The following is a 13,342-nucleotide window of genomic DNA, read 5'->3' on the forward strand; positions in this document are numbered from 1 at the left end:
CAGTTGCATTACTCTGTTAGAGAAGATATTGTGAATTATAACACTGTTGTGGATTGAGATTGATAAACGTTCTTTTTCCAATGCTATTAACTGGCAAGGATATTTCTGATCTATCAATTAAAATGCAAGATGATATTAACAAATTGGTCTATTGGTGCCGTTGCAATAAAATACAGTTAAACGCCAGAAAAGCAATGACTATGATATTTCACTCTCCCAATCGAAATATAGTTCCGCCCACATCACTATCGCTATTAGGTTCTCCATTGGAGTTTTGTCAAGAAACTAAATTTTTAGGTGGTGTAATTGATGAAAACTTACGTTTCGTGTCGCACATCGAACATATGGCATTAGTGTCCTTGTGAAATCACCTGTTTTTCCTACATCCATATTACTTGATTTATATTACGCTTTCATGCATTCCCATTTTTCATATTGCTCTCCTGTGTGGGGTATCACCTATAAGTCCCACGTGCATCTCCTGGAAGTCTTACAAAACTGTGTCATCAGGATTATCATTGATTTGCCTTATTTATCCCATGTTTCATATCGTGATACTCATATTCTTAGTGTCCAGGACATAATCACGTATGACGCATATGACCTAGGTTTGACCTATTGTATTTTAAAGCTTTACTTGTAATTCTAACCTTGCCTGAGGTAAATTTTTGCAATTTGAATTCAGGCTGGCGTACTAGGGCAGGAGCAGGTGGAATGTTAAATCTACCAAAGATCAGTACAAATTACGGCAGGCTGTCGTTTTTGTTTCGTGGTGTTCGTAATTGGAACCTGTTGCCGCCTGAAATAAAAAAATATGTTCTTATTCAACTTATAGAAAACAAATAAGAAATGTACACAAACAACAACTTTAATTCAGGATGATGGGTGGGGAGTTTCATAGGGGCGATACTCTACCCCTTGCTGGAGGTGAAGCCGGGGAATGAAGGAAAGGGTCCCGTTACAATGAGGATCGAAATTCTGTGGCGTCCAAAAAGCCGAAGAAAGCCTTGAGGACAGAGCGTTGGTGAGCTGGATGCGGCCAGGTAAGAAATGTATTGTTAATTAACAGTTCCTGATCCTTGTGTTTCCTGTGGTGTACGGTGCACCATTCTTTTTTTCCTGTTCTGTATCACTTTTATGCTTTATGATTTCTGCTCTTATTGTGGCTAACACACTTTTCAGGGAAGAGCCTTCAACCAGGTGTTTCCCTCTGCTCCTCCATGTCTATGATTCCCAGTTGTGATGTATCTTATGTAGAATAAAATAAATGAAATGAAATGAAAGAAGTATTCCAAAAACTCACCCGTACTTCATACTCACACGTATGGGAAAGCCCCGGAGTTTTGACGACCTGTCGACCGGACAACGACCGCCACCGTTCAAGGCTTCTACCCTTCACCTTGCATCCCCTCGGCATGGTAGGTAACACCTTGGGACTGCGGGCTGGTGTCCATGGTGGCGCTACTCACTAAACATCAGCGTGCGGAGCATCTGAAGACGTCCGAGGTCACCTGAAGTCACCTGAAGACACCTGGGGTCATCTGAAGACGTCAGCAGTCACTTGTAGTTACCTAAAGACGTCCGGAGTCACCTGAAGCCACACTTTTAAAGTCTCTTTAAAAGTCATGGAGACACTTGGAGTCATCTGAACACGTTGGCACTCATTTGATGTTGCATAAGAACGTCTGAGGTCACCTGAAGTTACTTGACATCAACTCAAGGAGTCTGGTGCACCCGAAGTCCCCTAAAGTCGCCTAAAGTCACCCGAGGCTATCAGGAGTCATCTAAGTTACTCGACGTCACTTGAAGTCAGCAGACGTCACGTGAGGATGCCTGGAATGACCTGAAGCCGCTTGAAGATATCAGGGGGTACCTAAAGTTGCTCGACGTCACTTGTAGGCATCTTCCATCACTTGAAGGTGTCTAGAGTCGCCTGAAGCCACCTGAAAACGTCTGGAGCTACCTGTACTCACCAGAAGACGTCTGTGTTCATCTGGAGTCATTCGAAGTTACCTGAAGATGTCAGGAGTCACCTAAAGCTACTGAGGTAACCTGAACACGTCTGAATCCAGCTGAAATCAATTGAAGACGTCTCTTGTCATCTGAACTCACGTGAAATCACCTGAACCCACCTGAAGACGTTTAGAGTCACTTGAAATTCAATTAAGGCATCTGAGGTCACCTGAAGTCACTTCAAGTCCCATGGAGAAATCTGGAGTCACCTGAAGTCACTGAAGACGTCTGAAGTCTCTTAAAGTCACCTGAAGACGTGTGGAGCACCTGAGGTTGCCTGAAGACGTCTAATACCCCAGTCAGAAAGCATTTCAAATGCCAATTGCGAGAAATTGCTTTCAGCCTCTCAAATGACCTTTGTTCGGGGGGCGCCTGTCAGACAGGCGGGAAAGGAGTGCTCCTCAAATGACTGCCCTCACCGGCTCCCTCACCGGCTGTGGAAATTTGAAGTTGGTCTTTGCGCCACAAATCAAGACGCACAAGCCATATGCACTTCTCTAAATGGGGATCTAAATACGTTTACACAGTTTCACTCCATTATCCGCATTTTATAGGTTTACCTACATTCAACTGCGAAGGTAGCGAGAGTACAATGGCATAACACTGTTGTCGAGATTGCTCCTTTCTGCTCCTCAAATGTCGTTGGGGGCCTCCTTTCGCGTTGATGGTCATTTCTTAGAAAGGTCCTTTGAGCTGCCGTCTGACACGGCTCTCAGAGGCAATCTTTTGCCAATGAAAATTCCCCGAAGTCCTTCGAGCGTCTGACTGGGGTATAAGGTCACCTGAAGTCACTTGAAGTCACCTGAATACATTTGGACTCATCTGAAGATGTCAGCAGTACTCTGGAGTTACCTGAAGGCGTCCGGAGTCACCTAAAGCCACTTGAAGACATCTGGAGCGACCTGAAGTTGGCTGACGACGTCTCAGGTCACTCGAAGATACCTGGAGTCATCTGAAGACGTCGCCAGTCATAATTAGTCACCCGAAGACACTTGCAGTTATGGAAGAATGTCGGCAGTCATTTGAAGTCTCCTGAAGTCATATGAAGAGGTTTAAAGTCTCTTGAAGTCACCTGAAGACATCTGGAGCCACCTGACGTAGCCTGAATAGATCTGAGGTCACCTGAAGTCCCTTGACATCACCTGAAGGCATCTGCTGTAACATAAATTCCCCTAAAGTCGCCTAAAGCCACCTGAAGATGTCAGGAATCACCAAAACATACTCGACGTCACTGTAAGTCACCTGAAATGCGCGCAGCGTTTCAAGAAGTAAACAGAAAAAGAAAAAAAAGCATTCTCGAGCAGGGCCAAAAGTTCGCTTACGATGGCAGTGTCCGTCTCGTTGGATGCATTGGCATCAAAGTGGATGCAGGTATCACATATGCTATAGTTATAGCTTGTCTTCCGTAATTTGGCGAATCCTGGAGCCCTGTTTTCAGGCGCGCTTAAATAGAAGGCATGAGGTGTCTAAATTTCTTTCTTTTATTCATACACGCAAGATTGAAATGAGGAATGCCCTCGGATATTAATTCAAGAATAACACAACGTCTGTGTTTGTTACTGCTTTCGGTTGAGACATTCTCTAGGTCCTTCGAGAATCGAACTTCCGCCAGTGCAATTCGTACATTTTTTTTTTCTCTCTCTCGCAACACTCCATTCCATCAGAGAATTCCGTCATGACTAGGAAAACCTTTGAATCTACCGACGCGCGATATTCGGGCGGATATCCGGAAAGGGACGTCAACCTTTGAATCTCCTAGTCGTTTTATGGATGTGTATGTTGCTGGTGTATGGCACGTGGCCTTTTATGCGCGTCGCGGGTCGTGCGATCCTCAATCGTCTTTACATGCTGGGGCGTTCTCAGCTTCAGTCAGTGTGTGGTGATCAGTTTTAGGGGAAGTTCTACGGGGGTCACATGTCACGATATCATATTTAAATGTATATTCCGAGTCGCCGTGATTCAGACGGCATAAATCATTAGTAGCTTGACGGTCGGAGGTCTATTGGCCTGTCAGGACAATGTGAGCGGTCATATTGAATACTGTAAGAACGTCAGCTTCAGCAGTGCTCATTGTTATAACAACTAGAACTTTCGCCACAAGAAAATACTAAAGGACAAGAATAGGAAAGGACAGGATGCAGTTTCTGTCTCATCCTCTGCAGTTCTGTTCCTTACAGCGTTTTGCATGAAATGTTTTGGCGATTATACGCTGTGCCATATCTCTGATGTCCATTTAGGGGGCCCTGATCCACTATGAGACATCACCTGTTTGACCACACAGCCTTATTGATGGACCATTGGGTTCCCCTGTAGGACCACTAAGCTCACCTGATGGGCAGTTGGATACCTTTTGTTAGGCCGCCAGAGGCCTTGTGGTACCATCAGGCTTTTTGTGGGAACATTCAGCCCACCTGACGGGCTGTGGGATAACATTTTTGATGTTGCATCAAAATTTTCTAATGAACCACTAGAACGTCTGATGGAGTCTTGTCCGATTTTTCGATCGGGCTTCGTTGAAACTGTATGCATTTCTATGATAATCTCGGATTCTACGATCGATCCTGGAATCCCGGAGGCAGCTCCAGATCAACGGTTTTGCTGTGGGCTTCCAGTAGATTCCTTGTCACATGAGAAACTCGGGCAACAAGAGAGTCAATCGTGTTGCCAACAGACTTCATAATCGTTCCCCGGAGATCCCTTCGCCCCACGGTCCGGAACACAACTGGAAACAGTTTTGAGGGTTCGTTCGTGAAATTCGTCTTGGTGCATTTCCAGAATTGTTTTATTTCGCACAATCTTACCACGTCAACGACCTCAGCCACAACCAGGCTACACTGCTTCACAGACTGAGATGCCAGGCTGTACTAATACATGTCTTAGGTTACAAAATTGGCCTCACTCCATCCTCCGCTGCGAGCCTTATTCCATTCTCATCGTTACGGACTGCCCTGAGCACCAGATCGCGCGAGAAGTAACGATGGCACAGTAGGAAGCTCTTCCACTTCCCTGTGTCACATTGGAAGACATCCTGTATTTGCAAGGAGTAGTAATGACTGGACTCTCATAGTGCACCACGCTCAACTGGCCTGAACACGATTTCATTAGCAATTAGAGCTAATTGGGACCCCCCCTTATTAATCAGCACACTCCAGGAACTGAAGAAAGCAGTCCGGAACGGCCGCTGACCATCGCTGGGCGACGGAGCACAGAGGCAGGTTGCAAAGCATCGCAGCTATGGCCACCAGTTACGGACATCATGTGATGTCAGCTGTGACGTGATCATGACATGTCTGGGCAGGTTAGGACAGCTCTGGACATGCGAGGCGAAAACACTCGTAATACAGAGACTGGGAAAGCAATAGTAAATATGCTAACCAGCAATAGCTAACAACAAAAAGAATTAGTTACACAACAAATGAGCCACAACAGCAGTCACGGGGAGCGCAGTACGATGCGACTGCTCCATTCAACAGCCAGGCAGAGAACTGACTAGTAAGGGTTTTTTCTCCTGTATAAAGTCCCGCAGCTGCACCCCCTAGCGGTTACTTTCCCAACTAATCTCATGACAAAATTATCAAGAATAATGCCAGGGCTACTCTCGTTTCCAAGGCACAAGAAGACAGAAAATGGCGGGGATGCCTGGACAAGAGCAACCAGCAGCCGACATGAAAATCATAAAAAAGCGGGGGCAAAGTTATCACGAGCAAAAGCATTAGTTACACAACAAATCAGCCCACCACAATGGCAGTCACAGGAGCACAGAATGATGCGACTGCTCCATCCGACAGCCAGGCACAGAACTGGCTATATTGCTTTTTTTTCTTCTGTAAAGTCACGCATCTGCACCCCCTAGCGATTACTTTCTCAACTAATTTCATGACAAAATTACTAAGAATCGCACCAGCGCTACTCTCGTTACCAAGGCAGAAGAATATAGAAAATGGCGGGGATGTCTGGACAACCGCAACCAGCGCCCAACGCGCACGGGCATGAAAATAGCAAACAAAGTGGGGCCATTAGAAATTCTGGCCGCAAACCGCGGAGACGCCGACTAATCCGAGGTAGAGCCGTCAGGATTCCGTGGGGGAGTCGAGTCCGCACCTCCACCAAGTGACGCAAGTTGTAGGATAGGTAGGATAAAGGAACAGCAAGCTTTAATGAGCAGCCGGAAGCCTGGCAACCGAGAGAATCAATCTCCGCGCGCTAAGCCGCGCGGCACCCACACTTCGTCACGTATCAATATGATATGATTGCGTTCCCACTATATTGATGATTTTCTAATTTGCATTGCCGTTTAGAAAAATACTACAAAACTACAATTTTAGGAGCCTATTAAAATCCTTTCTATGGAAACTATTATATAGAAACTGTTACTTGGATCGCTATAAATTCAGGGCCGCAACTTTTTCGCTCTTCCCATTTCAGCTTTGTCATGCAGTGAAGCAGACACACATCCAAAATAATTAGTTTACACTGAGGGTGCGGTGCTTCAGGAATTCCTATCCTGCGCTCAGATGCAAGCATTTCTGCACGAATACCTATAACAGCTTACTTCTTCTGTATACGGAGCTCTTAACAACATCTAACAAACAAGCAGAGACTCATGAATTCAGCTTTACCATGCGACTTTCTTCTGCGCAAAAGCAGTGGTTTGAGGAATGAGCAGCAAAAATTGCGCGCACTTGTGCCGGAATTGCTATGGCTTCAAAAACTGAGGCATATGCTACTCAACTAAGAAAAAGACAACCATGTCTGGTATCAGATAATTCTTGCATAATGCTACATACACAGCCGCATTGTCCCTTCGTAAAGAAGGCACAGGACAAGGGCACAAAAATTCCTTTAAGCGAGAAGGGAAAAGGCTTAAGACGGAGCGCTAAGGAATAATAGCAGAGTCACCGGACATCGCTACGAAACTCAACGGCTAACACATGATAACAACAAGATAATAGCAGCGGGTAAAATTGCAACACTGCTAAAGAAGCCCCAACATGCCACGATGACGTCGCAAACCAGGAAAAAAGCACATATGCGCGCGCGTACACAGCAGCTCAGGAATGCACAAGGGAGTTGATTTATTGGAATTTCTCCTCCACGCTCACATACCAGCATTTCTGCACAAATACTTATAACTACATACAGCTTACTTCATCAACATATCAAGCAAAGTGAATACTGACACTCAACAACATATAACAAAAAACAAACAAATTCAATTCTCAAGAACTCTCCTCTGCCGAGCGGCTTTCTTCTGCTCTACCTGGATCCTGACTTTTTCCCCTCACCTACATTCTGAATAAAAATAGTGAGAGAAGAAAAGAACCGCAAAAAATTACACGCATTTGTTCCTCAATACCTTGCATAATGCCACATACACATTCGCATTGTCCTTGCGTAAAGCAAGCACAGGACAGGGATACACAAATTTTCTTTAAATGAGCAGGGAAAACGCTTAAGTCGAACCGCTCAGGAATAATCGGAGAATCACCGCTTATCGCTAGGAAACTGAACGGCTAGCACAACATGACAGCGACAAGATATTAGCGAAGGGTAAAAATTGAAGCAAGAAAGACACTACTGAACAAGTCCAGACATGCGACATCGCATACAAAATACTGCTCACCGGGGAAAACGCAAAAGCCTGCGACAGAAAATCATAGAGCATACACAAGTTCATTTTTCTATTTCGCGTGAACTAAACACGGTCTGCTAGGAAAACGACGCACAAATTTTCTGATGGAGCAGAGAAATATAGGAATTTCTACTCCGTACTCAGATACCAACATTTCTGCTCAAAAACCCATAACTGCAAAATTAAGCACTGCTTACTTCATCAATATATCGAAAACCCAACAAAATCAAACAAACAACTCCACTTCCACTGATAGAACCCTATTCAGCTTTTACCAGGAGGCTTTCTTCCGCGTAAAAGTAGACAAAATAAGAAAAGAGCAGAGAAAAATTACACGCACTTTTGTCCGCATATATATAAGAGAAAAAAATAAAATAACGAGATACACGCTAATCAACTGAGACAAAGATACCCATAATTATTGAGATAATTATTGCATAGTGCTACATGCACAGTCGCGTTATCCCTGCGTAAAGAAAGCACATAGCCGTGGTACACATCTCGTAAGCGATAAGCGAAAGTCACTTCTTCTCGGACAGCTTAATAGGGTAACACATACTAACGACACATACTAACGAACAAACAAAACACTCCTATTCACTTCTACTGATACAATTGGAGTGAACTACGGTCAAAGCACACTGCTTCAGGAAGGCATATCTAATGCAGCGCAACAGGATCCGCGTGCAGAATCCAATCCAACAGATTACAATGGAAACGCGATAACACATATTTTTTACGCCACTATTTCACGCAACAGTACATAAATGTATCACTCGTGTCACACGAAAAGGCAAACACACTTACACTTACTTTCAAGTGGGGTCTCTGGTTCAGAAAAGCGCGCGCACACACACACACACACACACACACACACTCACATTTTCACACTCACAAACACAAAGTCTATTTTCATACCCACATAAATTCATATTATTTCCTTGCACCCACATATTTTGCAAGACTAATATAGAGCAGAACGGGTAAATGTGAACATCATTTGCTACACACTGTAGTTCTCATCATTTTTAAACCAAACCACTTAACATGTGTTCATAGGTCTTCACTAAATAGGTGAGCCGATAACGACTCAAAATAAAATAATTCCAGCATCGCTGGCTGCAAGCTTGCGTACCCAACAGAGCTGTGTGCTACACGCCTTGGGCTGATGTTACACACCCGAAGCCTTTTCTGAATACATTCTGCTAACACCGGAATGAAATGTCAGCTCTGTTGCTTTTTAAGTGATCAAACAGTGCGCCCGAACCGCGCCCCACGAGAGCTTCGCGCGGGCCCGTTCTCGCGGCTTGGACTCGCGACGCGCGCGATCCGTTACCGATTCCCCGAGTGAGCCCACTGTTTTATCACTTGAACAGCAACAGAGCTGACATTGTAGTACCCTCGCTATAAATATTTTGTTCCGGCGACAGCAGAATGTATTCAGAAAAGGCTTCGGGTGTGTAAGGTCAGCCCAAGGCGTGTTGATGGGAGTGCACATCTCTATTGGGTCCTTAAGCTTGCAGCGAGCGATGCTGGCATGATTATTTTATTTGATTTTATTTTGAGTCATTCTCGGCTCACCTATTTAGTGAAGACCTATGAACACATGTTAAGTGATTTGGTTTAAAAATGATGAGAGCTACAATGTGTAGCAAATGATGTTCACATTTACCCGTTCTGCTCTATAGTATTCGTGCAAAATCTATGGGTGCAAGGAAATAAAAGGAAAACGAAGTGGATTCACTCCTGTCTAATGATCGCTGCGCGGAAGCACGGCACCGATTTCTTCGTGGATGTATAGCGAACATGCATTCCTTTCTTTTTTTGGTTCGCGCCGGCCGAGTGACGATATCATATTACATCCGGAAAGAGGACCTATTGTTTTGGCGTTCGCATACATGTGTGTGCCTTCTTTTGACGATGATAGGATACTTATTCACCTGAGGAATAATATAGATTTATTTGGTTGTGAAAATAGACTGTGTTTGTGAGTGTGAAAATGTGTGTGTGTCTGTGTGTACGCGCGCGCGTTTTTCTGAACCAGAGACCCCACTTGACAAGTCCCAGTAAACCATAAATGTCCCTGAGATGACTGCAAGACATCCTTACCAGGATATGTGGACTACCTGTGGACGTCCACAATCCTCCCGATGATGTCAGAGTGGACATCCCATGGATGTTAAAACAAGCATCCATATCATGTCACTGGGATGTCTTTCAGAGACATGATCTGGTACCTTGTTGGGACGTTTTTTATGTTATGCTAGGTGTATATACTTTGAGCAATATCATGATGCAAATATGTGGTTCAGCTTCAACGTTTATTGGTGCACTGACTAAGTACAGTAAGACAGCTTTTCATAAAAATAGTCTGGATTAGAATGAATCAAAAGTACGATAGGAAACTACAATAGTACCACAGCAGCGAGGAGCTTATACAGCTCGGTTTATAAGCATTTTTAACAGAATCGAAAGAAAAATATGCAGGTTGTGTAGAGAACAAGGTTAAGCCACATTGTGCTACATAGCATGTAACCAAAGTAGCAGAGGCACTGCCGTGGTAACACACGTTTATGGGCGTGTTCCCTTTTGACGAGTGATATCAGGTTTGATGCGATTGGGGGCACTGTCTTGATGCTCATGTTAACACGTGGAGCTGCTCTGATACTAATATTAACAGAGCTGTTCAGGCTCATGTTAACACTAGAGCTTCCTGATGCTGATGCTAACATGAGGGCTGCCTTAATGATGATGTGGCACAATAGTCGCATTGATGCTGGTTATGGCAATCTTGAAAATGCTGTGTGGCCAGCAACGGCAAGCTATTCACCGACCCTCCCCGTCGCTGTCTACATGCTTTCTGAAATGTTCTGCGAAGTAAGCCGCTCATGTCTGGGGGAGATGAGAACCTGCAAAAACCCACGCGAAACAGTAGATATAGCAGCAAGAAATCACTTTATCACTACTCACGAGTACGTACCTATGAAAGCATCCCCATTCATCATCAACACACCTGAGCATTCGTCTCACGCAGGCACAAAATTCGCAATGATCGGACAATGAACAACAATGAAAAAAAGCACATAGATTCTCACTTCCGGTCCAACTTGTCTTTCTCAAAGCATTTGCAAGTCTTGTAATGGATGAGTCTCCGCCACATTGAACACAATGATTGCGCCTTTTCTTCCTGGTGCACGTTGCGCCATACACGCCCAATCTGCAAGAAATATCTTTTCAGAAAACACGATGACAGCATAGCCATGTGCAGTAGGTGTCAAGACATATACACACCGTCTGCACAAAGTCGCTCACAGTTTCATCTTGCGTTCCATCTCTCTGTCGTTGGTCAGATTGCCTGCAAATGGAGTGAAATCTACAATGGCAATGCAATGCACAGTCGAACATATTAGTTCACAGTTATATTAATTACACACCTTACACGGCGAAAATCCTGATGGCGAAGAGCGATTTTGGCTTCAGATACAGGGCCGCGTCCTCACTTGACATTTCAAACGAGCCTGACTGGTCTGCTGTGGGGTGGCAGAAACATTTCCCCTTACGGGCTCTTTCTCAGACGGGTTGCTAGAACGACAACATACGCTGGGAACGACAGTACAAACCCTGTAATAGCTGCAGACTTAGCGGAACAATAATACGCTCGAGATCATCCGTATCACTCGCCGCGATGAGAAACGTCCGTTACGGCCAAAGCAAAGCGAACCAGCGCCAAGCGAACACAAGAAAATTGCGTATGCGCGACTGACAGCACTGGCTGGTGGCATGGTGAACAGGCAAGGACCCGGGAGTTCGTGTTGGCATGCAGCCAATGCAGCCATCGCGGCCCAAGAAGCAAAAATAGGAAACTGTACAGAATAATTTTTGTCAATTTAAACCGAAAAATATGGTATCGGGCACGTGCCTGGTATCATGCATGTATAATTCCACTGAAGTGACACTCGCCCCACATTAGGTCCAGAGTACAATGTCAAAATACAATCCTCAGGATGTCATGCAATTGACAGCCTTTGCGACACTACCTATGGATGTCCTAATGATGTTTAAATTGGACCAGGACGTCTGGACCAGATGAGGACGTCCATGGGCTTTTTATGGTTTTTTGGGGTAAGTGCCGTGTGTTTGCCTTTTCGTGTGACACGAGTGATACATTTATGTACTATTGCGTAAAAGGGTGGTTTGGAAAATACTTGTTATCGCGTTCCCATTGTAATCTGTTGGATTGGACGAACGTTTTTAATGGAATTACCACGCGACCCTGGTGAAGTCCTTGTTTTGGGCGAGATATTTTAGGAGTTCTGCACGCGGATCCTGTTGCGCTGCATTTGATATGCCTTTCTGAAGCGGTGTGCTTTGTTCTTACCGTGTGGTTAACACCAATTCTATCGGTAGAAGTGAATAGGAGTGTTTTGTTTGTTTGTTAGGATGCGTCTGTCACGCTCGTAGCTGTGTTCAAGCCTAGTTTTCTTGGTAAGAATTCTAACTTCACCGTATTAAGCTGTCCGAGTAGAAGTGACTTTCCCTTCTCGCTTACGGGATGTGTAACCTGGTTCTGTGGTTTCTTTACGCAGGGATAACGCGACGGTGCATGTAGCATTATGCAATAATTATCTGATAGCTGAAATGGGTATCTTTGTCTCAATTTATTAGCGTGTGTCTCGTTATTTTATTTTTTTCTCCTATAGATTATGGCATCTTGTATGGAGCGCCGCTTGGCGTCCTGACGGTCAGGATCAGATAAGATCGGTTGCGGCCGTCACGGGGGCGGTGTTTTTGCTACCTAAGCGGGTCCTCCTGCTAGCTTCGGCCTCTTTTTTGCCTGTTGCTTGCCCTGGAGAGGACTGGGTGCTCTTGTGTCATAGGTGAATAAACCATGTTGTTTCATTGAAGTTCTGTGCGTGCCGCTTGTTCCTTTGCGCGCGGAACGGTCGGGCTGACGCCCCGGGGTTGTGGGAACGTAGGTTTTCACAAGATATGCGAACAAAAGCGCGTGTAATTTTTCGCTGCTCTTTTCTTATTTTCTCTACTTTTACGCAGAAGAAAGCCTCCTGGCAAAAGCTGAATAGTGTTCTATCAGTGGAAGTGGGGTTCTTTGTTTGATGTTGTTAGGTTTTCGATATCTTGATGAAGTAAGCAGTGCTTAATTTTGCAGCCATGGGTTTTTGAGCAGAAATGCTGGTATCTGAGAACGGAGTAGAAATCCCTATATTTATCTGCTGCCTAAGAAAATTTGTGCGTCTTTTTCCAAGCAGACCCCGTTTAGTTTACGCGAAATAGAAAAATGAACTTGTGTATGCTCTGTGATTTTCTGTCGCAGGCTTAGGCCTTTTTCCCGATGAGCAGTACTTTGTATGCGATGTCGCATGTCTGGACTTGCTCACTAGTGTCTTTCTTGTTGCAATTTTTACCCTTCGCTAACACCTTCTCGCTGTCATGTTCTGCTAGCCGATGAGTTTCGTAGCGTTAAGCGGTGATTCTCCGATTATTCCTGAGCGGTTCGACGTAAGCCTTTTCCCTGCTCACTTAAGGAAATTTGTGTATCCCTGTCCCATGCTTTCTTTACGCAAGGACAATGCGACTGTGTATGTGACATTATGGCAAGCTTACAGCTATTGGGCACAAATGCGGGTAGTTTTTCGCGGTTCTTTTCTTCTTTCGCTGCTTTTACTCAGAATGTGGGAG

The sequence above is a fragment of the Ornithodoros turicata genome, unplaced genomic scaffold (genome assembly GCF_037126465.1).
Source record: "Ornithodoros turicata isolate Travis unplaced genomic scaffold, ASM3712646v1 ctg00000885.1, whole genome shotgun sequence".
Taxonomy (NCBI): Eukaryota; Metazoa; Arthropoda; class Arachnida; order Ixodida; family Argasidae; genus Ornithodoros; species Ornithodoros turicata.